The sequence below is a fragment of the Chiloscyllium plagiosum genome, unplaced genomic scaffold (genome assembly GCF_037043375.1).
Source record: "Chiloscyllium plagiosum isolate Xiang-an unplaced genomic scaffold, Cpla_swu_hap1 HiC_scaffold_41, whole genome shotgun sequence".
NCBI classification, from domain to species: Eukaryota; Metazoa; Chordata; class Chondrichthyes; order Orectolobiformes; family Hemiscylliidae; genus Chiloscyllium; species Chiloscyllium plagiosum.
In genome coordinates this window covers 6,692,378-6,710,661 of record NW_028270179.1, presented here as the reverse complement: position 1 = coordinate 6,710,661, position 18,284 = coordinate 6,692,378, and positions in this window count along the sequence as shown.

The window sequence follows — 18,284 nt, the reverse complement described above, 5'->3', positions numbered from 1 at the left end:
ACGAATTGAGGGACTGAGTGATAGATTTGGTTTATTTTTCTATTTCTGTTTGAAGAAGGTGTGAGTCTGTACATTTGAAGAATAGTAATACGGAAATCTATGTAACTATATTTTACAGTTTTACATAAATATTTCGCAGGAACACTAACCTCGGCAGTAGAGTATAGTAAGGGACAAGTGCGTTCTTGCGTAAAACTTGCATTCCAGATTCAAACCCTGATTGAGACACTTACCTGCGACCCAAATAATAGCCAGAATGGATACTAAAAATTTTCCAGAATCCGAACAAATCAATAGATCCACGATACAAAATTCATCTATTTATTGTTCTCATAAGTATATCTAACCTCAGAGGAAAACCATTTTCTCAATGTTAGAACGCTGGGAAGTTTTGATCCCAACTCCTTATCCATTCCCGTTATAATCTCTGAGATTGAAATCAAACCTCACCCTCTGTTGTGAGCTGCAGGTTCCTATAAATTTTGAATCTGACACAGCATTCTCCCTTAAACAATGAAAGGATACATTGGGTGGTAAATCTTTATTCAGAGAAACCGGGAATGAACCAGTGACACAATCATATTTCTGAAGGCTTCAAATAGGTGTTTACTTAGATGGAATTTCCACTCGCTGATATTTAAACAACAGTAAAAAACATTCTGCCCTAACGTCTAAATGATTTACAGAAATGATCTTGAGGAAGGTATAGGTAATTTTACGAGTACGTTTGCAGATAAAAGTAAGTTGGAGGAGCAGCCGTTAGTGAAGATATTTGGCAGAAAATGCTGCAGAACTTAGACACATCGGAGATTTGGCAAATGGAGTTCAAACCGAACAATTGCCAGATGATACATTTTGGAAGATCCAGTTCGAGAGTGAAATATACGTTAAATGGAAATGTCCTGCGGAAAATTGATGCATAGAGAGATCTGGGTGCTCAGGTCCAATGTATTCTGTAGGTGGCAACACGGTTTGATGGAGTGGAAAGGAAGGAATTGGACATATTTTCTTTCATTGCACGCGGTATTCAGTATAAGAGTTGACAGGTCATGTACTGTTATATACGACTTTTGAGGGGCCACATATGCGTTACTCTGTACAGTTCTGATCGCCTTATTACCAAGAGGTTATGGCTGGATGGAGAGGCGTTTCGCCAGGATATTGCCTGGTATGGATGCAGCCATCAATGAAGGGCTGTTAGGTAGATTACGATTACTTTCATTAAAAAGACGAAGGTTGAGGGGTTATGTGTTTGAGGCCTACACAATCAGGAGAGGTACTGACAGGGTGGATTGCAAGAAGTCCTTTCCCAGAGTGGGGGCCCAATTATTAAGAGAGACGAGTTCAAAGTAAGAGACGAAATATTTCAGGGCAATACGTGTGGAAATTTCTTTACTCAGAGGGTGGTGGGTGCCAGGAAACTGTTGCCAGAGACTGTGGTAGTTGCAGGAACGATAGCACTATTTAAGATGGATCTAGACAGATGCATGAATAGCAAGGGAGCTGAGGGATACAGATCCTTCGAAATTCGGCGGCAGATTTCGCCAAATGATCTGATTCAGCGCAGGCTTAGAGGGCCGAACGGCCTGATCCTGTATTGTAGTTTTCTTTGCTATGTGTTCTTATTCGTGAAGATGTGGCCCAAGGGGAAGAAGCTGCAATAAAGATTCATGAGCTAGAGCTCAAAAAGTGATTGCCCCATCGATATGTTTCATTAGATATTCGCAGTTCATTCATTTTGATGGGTGTTTTACTGTCAACTGATCTACAATGAACTTTTGTGACAATTCCACATGCAACACCTTCAAAAGTGATGCCTGAGCATTACACATCAAGGCTGGATCCTATGGCAAAGCACAGTGCACGATATTCAGAATTAGTGTCTCGACTCCTTTGGTGCCAGTATAACTGTTTTCAATCGAATCTCTTCACATCGGAATGATGTCCACAAGTTTCTGAAGACATTCACTGTAATTATTTCCACTCGCTCTTGGAGTATTCCCCATCTTCAACCTTTGCGTGTGTGTGATGAGGACACTCTATGTTATCTGCACACGGACACTAGCAGAGACATAATATTATGCGAAATACATCGCGTCAGTTCTGTTCAGAATAAAGCAAATGAAAATAATGAGCTCATCTGATCAGTTCCCATTTTTCTCGAGCCACCTCCTTCAGTACCCTGGGATGTAGACCATCAGGCCCTTGGGACTTATCAACCTTCAGATCTAACAGTCTCGCCAACACCAATTTCTGGCAAATATAAATTACCTTAAGTTCAGGTCCTTCAGCCACTGTTACGTCAGGGAGATTGCTTGCGTCTTCCCCAGTGAACACAGATCTGAAGTACCAATTCAGTTCTTCTGCCATTTCTTTGTTTCCCGGAATATATTCCTCTGTTTCTGTCTTCAAGGCTCCAATTTTAGTCTTAACCATTTTCTTTGCCTTTCACTACCTAAAAAAAGTTTTACTATCCTCCTTTATATAATTGGCCAGTTTATCTTCGAACCTCATTTTTTTCTCTGCATATTTCCTTCTTAGTAATCCTCTCTTGTTCTTTAAAAGCTTCTAGTCCTCCGATTTCCCACTAATCTTTGCTATGTTATATTTTTTCTCTTTTAACTTTCTGTGTTTCTTAACTTCCCTCGTCAGCCACGGCCACCCATGCCTCCTCCTAGGATCTTTCTTCCTTTTTGGAATGAACTGATCCTGCAACTTCTGCATTATACACAGAAATATCCGCCATTGTTCCTCCACTGTCATCCCTGCTAAGGTATTGCACCATTGAACTTTGGCCAGCTCCTCCCTCATAGCTCCATAGTTCCCTTTATTCAACAGAAATATTGTCACTTCCGATTGTACCCTCTCCCTCTCAAATTGCAGATTGAAGCTTATTGTATTATGGTCACTACTTCCCAATGGCTCCTTCACTTCGATGTCCCTGACCAATTCTGGTTCGTTGCACAAAACCAGATCCAGAATTGCCTTCTCCCTGGTCGATTCCAGCACCAGCGGTTCTAAGAATCCATCTCCGAGACACTCCACAAAGTCTCTTTCTTGAGATCCAATATAATCTTGATTCTCCCAGTGTACCTGCATGTTGAAATCCCCCATAACAACTGTAGTAACATCTTTGCAACAGGCCAATTTCAGCTCCTGATTTAACTTCCATCCGACATCCAAACTACTGTTTGGGGGCCTGTTGATAACTCCCAAGAGGGTCTTTTTACGCTTAGTATTTCTTAGCTCTCTCCACACTGACTCTCCATCCCCTGATTCTAGGTCCCCCCCGCGCAAGGGACTGATAATCATCCCTTACCAACATGGCTACCCCACCCACTCTGCCCGTCAGACTGTCCTTACGATAGCACGTGCAGCCTTGAATATTCATTTCCCAGGCACTGTCCACTTGAAGCCACGTTTACATCAGACATTGAACACAGATACTGGACTGAGAAAAGATTGAATGAATTAAGATGAAATTAATTTCTTTATTGGAACGGGGAGGGTATTCAGCCCCTCAAGCCAGTTCAGTTCCTCAATAAGAACATGGCTGATCTGTGGGATAACTCTATCCCCTTGCTTTGGACCCACATCATTGATGCCCTTCCTAACTTAAAAAAAAACTATATGTCCAAGTTAAATTTAACAATTGATTGCCATTTGTTTCAGGCAATTTGAGCCGACATTAATATTTGTGTGCAGAAGTTTTTTTTTCTATTATCTCTGCTGAATTCCTTCATTCTTAGAAAGGGCCTTAATTCTTAGATTTTGATGTGGGCGTCACTGGCTGAGACCAGTAGCTGTTGCTAGTCCCTCGTTGTCTTTGTGAAGGTGGTGGCGAACCAAATTCTTAAACAGAAGTAATTCTTGTGCTGCAGGTAAACCCATAATGTCCTTACAGAGACAATTCCAGGATCTTGTCACTGCTCGTTCTTGACTTCAGTTTCACTCAGTAGAAATACTATATCGATCCTATCTCTCCTTGTTACTATCGAGGAGCCTTTCGTTATATACCCCTTAACATTCTAAATTCAGAGTTCATAGATTTATTTGCGAGCTGATGTGTTTTTCTGCCGACGTTTTGACAAGTCGTAAGTGTACCTGCAGTGAAGCTTTAGTGGGTTGTCATGCCTGCTGTTTCTCTGCATCAGTTTTCTGGTACTTCCGGTTATGCATCTGAAAGGTTTGTCCACGTGATCCAGTTCAATACGTTGATTGATAGAGATTCGGTTTGAGTTGAAGGCTTCATGGAACTATCTTGCAGTTCTCTACGTTGCTTGTGCTTGGATGGTTAGGTTGTCCCAATTGAATTTGTGTCCGTCTTTGTCTGTGTGGCTGGACATGAGACAGTATTGGTCGTTTCTGGCGGCACGTCAATACCAGCCTTAACAGAGCACTAACACTTCACCCGAGGCGCACTAATGATCTTACCCAGCAGGAAAACACATCAGCTCAACGAATGTATCTGCAATCTCACAAATAACCCGACATACAATTCTTCAAAAATACTTACTTAATTCTACAGAACACAAGCATAATTTGTCTAAGCTTTCCTCAGAATATGTCCTCTGAAATCCTGGGATTATTCTTGTGAACGTGCACTACATTCACTTCAAGAGTAAAATATTCTTCCAAAGGTGTGGTACCAAACCTGCTGACTACACTTTCAGGGAGCTAATGACTGTTACCATTGTCTGAAAACGTATAATGTATTGTCTGAAAACTTCTTCAATGTTATGAGGATTTCTGCCTCGACTATCCTTACATGCTTCCTGGATTGTTGTGTTTTTCCAGCCTTCTGTCCGTGCATTTTGGATCACACCATCTTCAGATTTTTTTTTGCCTCTCGACCATCCGGACAGGCAGTGACTTGTACATTCCCAACATGCTCTGGATAAAAGAAACTCGATACAGTATGTAAATCCTCCCATTTTCTATAAATCTATGCTGCCCGTCATTAAGCCCTGCATCAAGGGGATCCTTTCTTGTCTTCCCTGTCTATTCCTCTAATCGTATATACACGTCAGTCGTGTGTCCTCCCAATTTCCTCTGTTCAAAGAAAAACAACTTCAGTCTGCTAAATCTCAATTCATGACTAAATCTCTTCAGCACAGGCAGCATGCATGTCGTAGTACCCCAACAGTATGCTACCTCCAGTGCTACTGCATTGCTCCTATATTATGCATTCCAGAAGAGCGCTCAAAACTCTTCCTGTGACATGAACAATGTTTTACTTTGTTCCAGCAGAATAGTTCTCGAGGCATCACTGCCGATTTAGATAACTGCTCATCCCCGTACGCACAGTCTGAGAATCAAATGGAGCCCTGATCAGTTTCATAGAAGCTCCGTCAAAAGTTGTTATTTCTACTTGGAGACCAGATTCGTGGAAGGCCGATCAATGCCTGAGGGGTGACTCTCATTCCTGATTTCACCCCTGGCTTGGAGCCTAATTTCCAATCTTGCTTATGAGAACACTTACCAGGTTCATTCAAGGGATGGGGGAATGTCTCATAAGGAGCGTTTGAGTAGATTGGACCTGTACTCACTGGAGTTTAGAAGAAGTAACTCTATTCAAATACACAAGATTGTTTCAGAACTTGTCAGGGAAACTGAAGGGATGTCATTTCCTTTGTGGGAGTGAATCCATGCCGGGAGGGCTTGATCTCATCACAAGGAGCTACCCAAAGACATGTGAAGGAAATTCTTCTCTCAGAGGATAACGAATGAAAATTTTAATCGCACGGGGAGTGGATGATGGGTCCATTCAAGGCTGTGATCGAGAAAGATTTAATCAGGAAGCGAATCGATGTTATGGGCATGAAAATCGAACTGAGGATGATCAGATCGGCCGTGATCTTATTAAGTCGCGGAGCAGTCTTGATAGCCAGTGTGACTATGGTGAGAATGTCGTCTTTGAGAGTACAGATAATATTCCAGGTGTGGTCTCACTCACACCACTCGTAATGTTAATGTGTCATCGCTCCGGCTGAATTCCCGCCCGACTGAAATAAAGGCCGCTATACCATGTGCCTTACTCATGGCTTGCTGCAAAACAGGCAGTGAGAAAACTGGTGTTTCACAATGAGGATACTGATTGCAAAAAGCTTTGAGAAAGAGATTTGGACAGGTTGGCGACTGGTGCCGCTTCGGAGGTAAACAGTGAAGAAAACAAAAGCAGATCATACGAAATGTTTAACCATTGGAATACAAGTGTTTGATGTTTAACCAGAAGGTCACCACTCCTCAGGACATGGGAGAGCTTGAGGAAGTCGGATCTGAGCGGTATTTCTGCTCTGTAGGAAGGCCGTGAACGTTCTGTCACCAGAATTGCAGAGGAGATAGGAATCCAAGTTCAGACAGAGAAATTTTCAGGTTCAGTCAGTAGTATGGGGGTGCTGGGGGAAGGAGAGAATTAACAAATGGTGCAAAATGTAGGAGTTTCGTGACATATTTTTATTTATAAGGGTTGGAAAATTTACGCTATCGAGAGAGGTTGAATAGGCCTGGACTGAGGTGTGACCTTATAGAGGTTTATGCAATCATGCGGGACAGAGAATCATAGAGTCACAGAATGCCAACAGAATTCAAACAGACCCTTCAGCCTAATAAGTCTTAACCGACCCTCCAACGAATGTCACACGCAAACGCATTCCCTACCCTATTATCCTATATTTACCCGTGAATAAAGAACCCAACCTTCACACCTCTGAACACTATAGGCAATTTACCATGGCCAATTGATATAACCTGCACATCTTTGGATTGTGGGAGGAAAGCATAGCAACGGGAGGAAACTCACGGAGACAGGGGATATGTAGGCAAGGACTTTCCACTGAGTTGTGGAGTCCAAACCTCGTGTGTGTAAGATTAGGATGAGAGGGGAAATATTTAAAGGGAACTAAGGGGCCTATTTGTCACAGAAAGGGTGGTGCGTGCATGGAATGAGCTGCCAGAGAAGTCGTGGAAACGGATATGATTGCAACATTTTAAACACCCATGTGTTAGCATATGAACAGCGGGTCAGGGGCTAAGTACTGACAAAGGGAAAGAGATTAATTTACAATATTTCAGCAGCGGGAGTCGAGAAAGCACGAGCCAGGCACAGCCGGGAAGCTAAGACTAAATATTAAATAATTACTTCGTGAATCGTTGGCGTATAATCTTAAGAACAGCGGAAGCAGACACGTCAACTGCTGGGCAAGTGAATTAGTATATTCAGGTCACAGCTAAATCTGGAGCACGACATGTCTCGTGTCTGGCACCCGTCCTCCTCTCTATCCAATAAATGAAGATACCATGGGGAGGGTTGGTGAGGTAAGGTTGAATTTTTATTAACCTCTTTTGACAAATTAGAGCATAGGAGATGTAGGCACGGGCAGTTGCATGCTTTTCCTGCAGAATGTGGGAAGGGAGGGTCCCTGCTGACTTCCCTGCGAGAAGTGCCCCCAAATCTAGCTCCTCACAGACCACATTAGGGAACTGGATCTGCAGGGGCACCAATATCCCTGGCAGGAGATCCGCAAATGCTCTTCAGAAGTGTTTAAATTCGTTTGCCAGAGAGATGTGAACCGCATCAAATATCAGAGGATGGGGTAACAGGTGAAATGGCAGATGCAGCGCACAGAGAGACTGTGTAGAAGGATAGGCAATTGCTTGGGCAAAGTTACAGTCAGTGTGATGATTTGAAGTGTGTTATTTTTAACACAATAATTTTCAGAATGTGAGTGGTGAACTTAGAGCACTTATCGGTACTTGGACCTATGATGCTGTGGCCATTATGTTGACTTAGATATCAGCAGCAGTAATGGTTTTTGAATATTCCAGGGTTGTTTCTTCAAAAGCAATAAAGTTGGGGGTAAATGAGCGGAACGGCATTCCTAATCAGGGGAACATCAGAGCTGCAGAAAGCAGCTCTGTCGGTTGTCAAGGAGGGTTTGTCTGCTGATTCAGTATGGGTGGAATTCATAAACAGGAAAGGAGCAGTCACTTTATCGGAAGTTTGCTGTAAACCTCCAAATAACAGCAGAGACACGGTGGAACAGATCGGGAGACGGGTTTTGGAAAGATGCAGAAGTAACAGAAGTGTTGGTATGAGTGACTTCAACTTCCCTCATATTGATTGGAGCCTCCTTAGTGCAAATACTTTGGATGGAGCTAATTTGGTCAGGTAGGCCTGGACTAGAGGGTAGGCCATATTGGATTTGATACTTGGCAACGAACCAGGTCATGCATCAGATCGATCGATGGGGCAGAATTTCAGTGATGTTCATCACAACTCCTCGATTTTTACCATAGTCATGGGCAAGGATAGGAGCAAACGGTATGGGAAAGTATTTAATTGGGGGATGGGGAATTGCCATACTCTTCGTAGGAGCTGTGGAACATAATTTGGAAAAAAAATATTCTCGGAGAGATTCACGACCGAAATGTGAAGGTTGTTTATCAAGCACTTGCTGCTAGTGCTTGATTGGTTTGTCCCAGTGAGGCAAGGAAGGGATGGTAGGGGGAAGAAAACATGGGTGACAAGAGATGTGGAACATTTAATTAAGAGGAAGACGGAAGCTTACGTAAGGTTCAGGAAGAAAAAATAGACAGAGCTCCAGAGGGTTAGAAGGTGACCAGGAAGGAACTGAAGAATGCACTCAGGAAAGAGGGCATGAAAAATCCTTGATGGGTCGGATTAAGTAAAAGTCTAAGGCACTCTACACTTATGTGAGGATCAAAAGGAGAGTCAGAGTGAGTGTAGGGCTGATCAGGGATAACTGAAGGAACCTGTGCCTGGATTTGGAGGATTTGGGAGTGATCTTCAATTAATACATTGCTTCAGTGTTCACGACTAAGAGGGAATTGTAGTGTGTAAGGACAGCGTAAAACAGGTTGATATGCTCGAAGATATTGATGTTAAGAAGCAGGATGTGCTGGAAATTTGAAAAGCATGAGGAGAGATAGGTCTGCTAACTAGATGGCATATACCTAAACTTACTTCTGAAAGTGACCGAAAAGATCGAAAGCAGACTGTTGGGGCGCTGTTTCGCCGGATTGGACTTGTCTTGCCTTTTGTGTACAGGGCAGAGTGCATGCCGGCGTTGTAACTGTACAGGAACAGCTTGGCGAGGAAAGCTGCAAGTTCAGGAACACAGGTTTTCAGTATTATTGCCGGAATTTTGTCTGGGCACGTTGACTTTGCAGAATTCAGTACCTCCAAATATTTTTAGCATCACGTGGATCGAATATAATTGGGTGAAGAATCGTTTCTATCATGTTGAGGACAATTGGAGGAGGCCGAGATGAATCATCCATTCTGCACTTCTGGGTAAAGTTTGCTGCGAAATCTTCAGCCTTATCTTTGGCACTGATGGACTGAACTGTTCCATTATTAAGAATGGGGATGTCTGAAGAGCCGCCTCCTTCAGTGAGTTGTTTAACCACCATTCACCATCATTCACGACTGGATGTGCTGGACTGCAATTCTGCAGTTGTTGGATCGTTTGGCACTGTCTAGCAATAATTGCTTATGTTGCTTGGCATGCATGCAGGTCATTTGTTGACTTCACAAGGTTGACACCTCATCTTCAGTTGTGCAGCTTTCTACTCCTGACATGCATTCCTGAAGTCTTCATTGAGCCAGGGCTAATTCCTCAGGATGAAAGGTAATGGCTGCCTGGGGAAAATGCCGGGACATGAGGTGACAGGTCTTACTGGAGTATAATTGTTCGGCTGTTGTTGGCCGACAGTACTTTGCAGATTCTGAGTCTTGAATTGACAGATCTTTCTTAAGTCTGTCCCATTTCGCACGGTGATAGTGGCAAACAGCACAATCGAGGTTATTTTCAAAGTGATGCTTGTTCTCATCAGATATGGGAGATGAAACGAGCCCTCATTAATCAACGATGGGGATTTTTCCATGGCATCAAAAGAGCCCTTAGTAACTCGCCCATTGTTTTTACATCTTTGAGATTAATCCAGTGGGTTATTACAAACTGGAGGCTGATCTCTCCTCAGGGAGACCAGAGCAGTCAAAAGGTCTGGAGATGGACACAATTCACAGAAATACTTCCATCTCAGGGATATGAAGGGAAACATGTCTCTGCTCACCTTGGACAGGCGATTGGTCAGTTATGTATTTATCCCTCACACGCACCTCACCAGCCACAACACTCCACGCAGTCTCTCAGAGGTGAACAAAGTCTGCGTTGTCTGACAGTTTACTCAGGAAAGTGTCCAGCATTTCATTGTGCACTCATGTGTTCGCTGCAACACACAAGCTGCAAACTGTTGGCTGTCAAAATATCAGGTGGTACGTTTTAAAGGCGCTGCTTTTCTATGGATGCAGATACACAATGTCGATTGTGCAAACAGGGTCCAGCACTGTCGACGTTGGCTTGCCAGAGACAGCACACACTTTGAAAACTGCAGAATGTCCTAATAGCAGTTTCCAATCAGTTCAGACATTGAATTAATGCATTTGCTTCATTTTCTTTTTGTACACTATAACAGGTTGTGCACTTATAGCGACTGACAGGGCGATGAAACCGGGTGAGCGCCAGGCTTGAGGTGGTTATATTGCCCAGATAAACATCGCAATGTCCTTTCAACTGTTCGGAATGTTTCTGCCGAAACGTTCACAACCATAAGTTGATCTGTCACCTGGTGACAATGTCAGTTGCTGGCAGGCAGAATGTTATTTACACAAAGACGAGTACACGGAATCTCCATTTCAGCATAGAGCCCATCCCAGAAATTCTGCATATTTTGTCCCCGAGCAATACTTCTGAACACATCAGCTGCTGTGTCAACAACCCTGACCGTGAACACCGAGTTAAAAGGTTTTAAAGTGTGGAGCCATTCTTCCCACAGTCCTGATTTTCTTAACCAAGCTTTTCTTTTAATTTGACTCCAGAATTAAAAATTGCAGCAAAATAAAAAAAAAATCATCTTTACGGAAGCGAGAGAACGAACGAAATGAATGCAATAATGAACAGATTCTAAGAGCTGAAAGAGAGAGAATGAGTGACACAGAGAGCAAGATTTTTTAAAAAAAACCTCGGTAGTGAGGAGGCACAGAAAAACAGATACTGGGAATGAGAGAGATAAAAAAGAAAGACACAGCCAGAGAGAGAGAGAGCGAGAGAGAGAGAGAGCGAGAGAAATTGAGAAACTGGAGGTTGGACAAAAAAAATTGTGGAGAAACAGAGAAAAACATACAGAGAGATGAAGCAAGAATAGAGAGCAAGAAACTGATTGAAAGTGATAGGACAGGAGACAGAGTGAGGGAGAAAGACTGACAATTTGAGAAAGAGATAAATTTAGATGGAGCAGACATATAAATTGAAGTGCAAGGAAGAGCAGACCGGCAATTAAGTTTTCCTCGTTACAAGATGTCCAGCAAAGATGGTCAATGAAGGAAAGAGGAGTGGAAACAGTCATAATAAAGAATGGCATTTTCGTGCTGGGAGGAAAGGAAATTTCAGATTGTTCAAGGATGGAAGTAATCTGAGAAGATCGAAGGAACAAGAAAGAAACAATTATTGTTTTGTGATTTATAGATACTGGTGTTGGACTAAGGTGTACAATGTTAAAAATCACACATCACCAAGTTACAGTCCGACAGGTTTATTACGAACTACTCCGAAATCTATTGCTTCCCACTACACCTATTGGACGATAACCTGGTGTTGTATGATTTTGAACTTTATAGTTCCATATTTTGTTTAAAAAATGAGCAGGACTAGCCCATTTGGTCCGTCGAGACTGCTCCACCATTCAGTAAGATCATAGCTGATTTGCCTATCATATTAGCTCCTCCTTCCTCCAGAAGCCTTTATTCCCCTACCTTGAGAAAACACTCATCCAACTGTGTCTTGAACATATTTAAAGAAGGTACCTCTACTGCCTCTTGCGTTAGAGTATTCCATGGGATCCTACTCTCTGGTAAAATCATTTTCTCCTCATCTCTGCTTTATGTCTTCTCCACCTAATCTTGAAGGCCATGTCCCTGAGTCTTAGTCTCATCCAAGAGAGCGAACAACTCGCCTGTTTCTATCTTATTTTCTACTTTAGTAATATTGTATGTCTCGATAAGAATGCCACCCATTATTCTAAATTCTAGAGAGAATACTCCATGTGGCTAAACCTTTGCTCATGGGGAGGCGATGCAGAGGAGGCTCATCCTATGCCAGATATCCTTCCTCTAGTGAGAAGTCCAGAATTGCACATAATATGCAGCTGCCACCTCAGCAATAACATTAACAATTACAGCAGAACGTCCTTGCCAATTAACCACGTCCACACAATTGTAGGAAGGATGCAGAGGAATTTAAATAAAGAGGCTGGCGGGGGATTAGAAAAAGATCCCGATGGTACAATGTTGTAATTATGTGTGCAATAATTGCCCACTCCAGAAATAATGGGTGCATTGTTATATTTGGTTTGGGGTTTGTTTGACCAAGTGACTCAAATGTGATCACATTTAGGAGATAGTGATTATTGCATTGGGAGGTTCAGGCTGAAAACGACAATGCCCGTTTGAGAATATGACTTTTTCGAGAGATTTCTTGAATGGGGCAGGAACAGAGGGGGAGTGGGAAAATTGCAACGAGTGTTTCATAGTCTATTCTAAAATAAAGCAATGGGCTACATTTAAAAACAGGATGATATATATGTCGGATCAACACTTACTTACTTCAGCTGAAAGTTTAAGACAAACTAATGTAGGGCGCCTGCGTTGAGAAGGGAAAAAGGATAATGGAAGAAATTGCAGGGATGACAATTGTTCCACAGGAAATACAAATGAAAACTAAGTGGAAGACAGACGATTCAAGGTAATTGACAAAAACAAAGTCGAGAAACGACGGGGAAATATGAGAAAAGACTCGCAGCTGACAAACGGTGCCCTAAAATATTCCAAATGCACAGCAACAGTCAAGCATTGCAAACAGACAAACTGGAGATAATTAGAGACAAAAACACGTGGAAACAGAGAACAGACTTTTTTTTAAAATCATGGATAGCGATGATGGGAAAGATCATGTAGCAGTAAACTTCGCAAGAGACACCATGATAGGCAAGGATAGATGTTGTGAAAAATACACAACGAGGTTGTATCTTCGCAAAGGCAGTTTTAAAGAAATGGGTGGAAATCCAGGAGCTGGATCATAAGGTGGCAAAATGTCAAGTTGATCTGTTAAGTAAGTAATGTTAATAATAAGTTAAAATAATATTACAAAAAAAAACTACTGCAAAATTCAGAGTTGCGGAGGGATTTACATGTTTAGGTGCAAGAATCGCGAGTATTAGTGCATAAACATAGAGAAAAAGAAGGAAACTGATTGAGTGGTTTCCGTTATGATGATCAAGGTTAAACATAAATCTCATGCTTCAGTTATGCAGGATGATGGAGAGACACACAGCAGTTTCCCTGATTGATCCCTAAAATGAGTCGGCTGCTTGATTAGGAAGTTCCGACATAATGGATGTACTCCCACAACAGTTGTGAAGAGTGACGGATTGGGTTTGAAGTGAATACTCCGAACTGTCTGAGCAACGCAAGCGTTGGTAGGGTCTACTCCTGGTTTGGGTCAGCCGCGACCAAGAGGAGCAGTCATTTAAAATTAGTGGCGTGGAACAGTCACCCTTTCAGGGTGGAGATGAGAATTCTCTGTCTTTGTCTGTCTCTCTCTCAGTTGCGCCCGTGAGTTTTTACTGGCTCCAAATTCTCTGCAGAAATTCCTTCAAGGTTCATTACAAAGCACGCTAGCATTTCCACGTATTAGGACAAGGACAGCGGAAAATCAAATAAACAGGCAGATAATTGAAGAATACAAAGAAGGCTCAGGCAGATGACATTCGTTGTATGGTGACGTTATGTTTGGCAGAGAGGTTTGAACCGAAGGGCCTGAAACTATGAAATACGTTTCCATGTTCTACGGGATCTTCAATGGCTCAACACTGAAGCATTACACTTATGTTTAACCTTTATCATCAGAACGAAAACCATTCAATCAGCCTCCTTTTTCACTATGTTTATCATAACCTCAACTTGAAAATAGGCCATCTTCCTTCAACGTGGCTGGGTCAATATCCTGGAATTCCCTTCCTAATGCCATGGTCGGCCTAATTATAAATATGAACAGTAACAGCTCAAGAAAACAGATCACTCACCGCCTTTAAAATGGTTGAAACTGAGGAGAATAACAATTTTTGGCAAAGCCCCCGTCTCACGAGTGAATCAAAAGAAAAATAACGCAATTGCGCTGAACGTTGCACTGCGTCAGGAACGCTGTTTCTCTTCGACTTATTGCCCAAAGACACAGGTGCTTCACTGAGTCTGTAGTCAATTTTGAGTTCTTCTAGGTGCAGTCCTCCCGGACTGTGGGCTGAGGTTGCCATCATCTCGTTTTGGTTCCAGGAAAGCAGTGGTCAAGCGCAATGCAACAGCTTTCGATGTGTAACTAGTGAATCTGAGTGCAATTGCTTTGGAGCAACAAGATGTCAACGAAACACTGCCGTTTAGACTCTTGAAGTCATATAGCACAGAAACAGACTCTATCGTTCAGCTGATCCATGTGATGCAAGTTTCCAAAACTAAACTAGTCTCGTTTGGTTGCGTTTAGTTCTCGTCACTTTCAAACATTTCTATTCATGTATTGCTCCAAATACATTTTAGATATAGAAACAACTTGCATCTACCATTTCCTCTGCCAGGTCATTGCACAAAGAACTACTCCCCTTAAAATCTTTCTTCTCGCACGGTAAAATTACGTCATTTACTTTAATGTCCCCCAAAATAGGAAAACGGCATTTGTGATTCAACTTGTATTTGCACATTGTGATTTTATAACACTCCATAAGGTCGACCTTCTGACTCCTGCATTTCAGTGGGAAATTGTCACATCATCCAGCATCCTCCTTTCACTCAAAGCCTCCAATCCTGAAAAGGTCCTTGTCAATCATTTCTGCATGCTCTTCAAGTTAATAAAATCCTTTCTATGACAGGGCGATCAGAACTGTACTTGGTACTCCAAAAGTGGCCTCATCAACATTCTCTCCAACTGTAACATGACTTTCGACACTCAATGGTCAGACCAATGAACTCAAGCCATTTGAACGCTTTCTCCAACAACCTGACGACCTGAGACGCATGTTTCAAAGAACTATGCATCTGAACGCTTATATCACTCTGCTCGATGGCACTTCCAGGGTCCCTGCCATGAGCTGTATTAGTCTTACTTTTCTTGCCTCATCAAAGTGTAATATCTCAAAGTTTAGCGTCATGGACTCATAGCTCTGTTTAGCACCGAAACAGGCTCTTCAGTCAAACTCATCCATGCCATGCCGATCAGATGTCCGAAATTAATCAAGACCCATTTGCCATCATTTGGCCTGCATGTCTCTAAATCCTTCCTGTTCATATCCCCATTCAGATGCCTTTCAGTGTTGTCATTGCACCAGCCTCCGTCACATCGTCATGCCCGCATCATACTCTGCAAAGAACAGTTACCCCTTAGGTCCACTTTAAATATTTGCTTACTCAGTTTAAACCTATACCCTCTATTTTCGTATTCCCCGACCCTGCGGAAACAGCATTAACTCTTCGGCCGACCCATGCCACTCATGTTTTTAAAAGGTGAATAAAACCCTCAGTTCTGATGCTCCGGAGAAAATGTTCCAAGCCTATTTAGCCTCTCCGTACAGATGAAACGCTCCAAAACTGGCAGTATTCTTACAAATACTTTCTGAATCCTTTTCAAGTTTAAACACTTTCTTCCGATAGCAAGGAGACCGGAATTGAATGTAGAATTGCAGACGTCGCCTCAAGAATGCCACATATAGCAGGAACATGGCCTCCCATCTCCTGTACTCAATGCACTGACCATTAAAGGCAAGCGGACCAAACGTCTTTTTCATTTCTTTACTACATTCATCTCCGCCTTCGTAGAGCTATGAGTTTGCAGTTCAAGAGTCCTTTGCTGGGCAATACTCCACTGGATCTTATCTTTAAGTGTAAAAGTCCTAACCTGATTTGGTTTTCTCAAAATGTAGCACTTCACAGTTACGTGGATTGAACTCCATCTTCCACTGCTCAGCCCGTGGGCGAGAATTGAGCATGATACATTTGTCATCATATAATATATTCCACACTGTCGCAGCTGCCAATAAAGTTGATGTCATCTGTAAATTTGCGAAACATGCTTCTTATCGCTTCTTATATTCTTCTACAAATAAAGAACAACAGTGGAGCAAAAATAAAAAAAATGTGGAGAACTGCTACTCACAGGCCTCCAGTCTGACAATCAACCCTAATTTTGTATCTAATAAGCGGGGTCTCCCTGAAACCGACGACATCGAGCTTCACTGATCCATCTGTAGTGCGGAAACGTGTTAAAGGCTTTACTAAGGTCCATGTAGACAACCTGTCTTCCACGTCCACAATGAAATCTGCAAGTGTGAAGCAGAAATAAGATGAGGAAATGAGGCAGACTTCATTGCAATGAGCTTGATTCAGATTGGTCACGAGGTTGTGTGCACACGTTCATTCAGATTGATGGAAACACACACAGCTGTCATCGCTAGCAATGGAGTTTAATGTAAGACCGTCCTCTTCACCGTAAAAAGTAAGGTACCCCAACAGGACAAAACTTGGAACAACAGACATTCTCCAAGCACTTCCATGGCATTTGTCTTCATTTGATGAATACCAGCCTTGTCTGCACAAGGTGCCTTTGTGTCTTTCACAAGCTGCAAATTAAAAAAAAAAAGGGAAAGCAGGCTCTTCGATACCTCTGGTCAGGCCGCGCCTTGACAAGGCTTGCAAAGAAAGTAAACATAACCGGCTGGTCAATGGGCATTCTGACAAAGCGACACAGAGGTTGGTTCCAGGGATGCTCGGTCTGAGGCAATCAAATCTTGGTTTCTGTAAAACACAGCTGCATTTTGCGCATCAGCAGGCAGTCGGAACAGCCCACTGAAGTAGTTGTTGGAATACATCTTTTAATGAAGTTTCCGAGACACTCATGAATGGGATGAGGGAGGGAATTTCACAAATCTCGCCCCAGACAGTTGTATGCCTACAAATACATGGTTACTACTCAGTAAGTCTTGAACTGCAGGTGAAATGAAGTGTTAGATGACTGCAGATAACCTGAAGGTACGTTGGTTTAGAAGTTAGCATGCTGCCTCAGGACCAAGTTCAACTTCATTTTCCGATGGCTGAGTATGTAGATTTACAGGTTCTCACTGCGTCTGCGTTTGTTTCAGTTGTGTCCTCCCACAGAACAACGATGTGCAGAATTTGTGCACTGTACGTGGTGAGTGTAGGGTTCAGAGGATCTGGTGCTATTCTGAGTAGAACGTTGTTTGGAAGGGCGCTGCGGCCTTGTCAGACCAAATGGCCAATTTTCAGAGTGCAGGGATTCTGCGTTTGGACTGGAGCAAATTACAAGGATAGGAAGGACAAAGGGAGCAGATGAAATTGCAAAAGACCGTATGATTACTCGAAAATGGCTCAGAGATACTTCATGTGGATGGGATATGTAAAGCTACTCCTTTGGAAATAGTTCTTGTAAATTTATTTATCAAAATCGTTCAGAAATGTTAGGGCACATGTGAGGCAGACAGCATTTGAAAACAAGTGTTCTTGTCAAGAAATATTGAAATGTTCACTTCGTCACTGGGATATTTGGAATTAAGTCATTTAAAAAAAAACAGCAATCCAAGCTTCCCTTGGTTAATCAAAACAAAGTTAAATTATTTCCAATTTGAGTCAGCAGGCTTTCCACGTACCCAACATTTTTTTTAAAGCTACAGAACGAAGAAATACTGATGGAGTACGAGGAACATGTGAACAGCAATAGGCCGTTCAGTCCCTCCAGCTGAATCCACATTTCAATGAGATCATGCGGTTATCCCTCCATATTATTGCCTTTTGCACATAACCCTTACTGTGTTTGCTTTACAAATAAATAATCTTTGATTTTTCTTTGTAAAATTGATAACTGATGTAGAATCCATTGCCATATGTGAACAAGTATCCCTCCCTCCACCACACTCCATGTGTAGTTCAGCACAGAGCAACGTTGATTAATTGATTGGAAGATTTAATGGCTCCGCATAGGTTGTATCTTGAGACATTTCCGACCTTCAAAATGTGCCCCCACTCTTATTCCTTCATCGCTCCTCGTGGATTTCGTCAGAACACCGACTCCAAGGAGAATGTGAAAACTTTCCACATCCTGATCTTTCTCCTCCTCGGGATTGTAATGAACTGGCTGGTGAGCAGACGC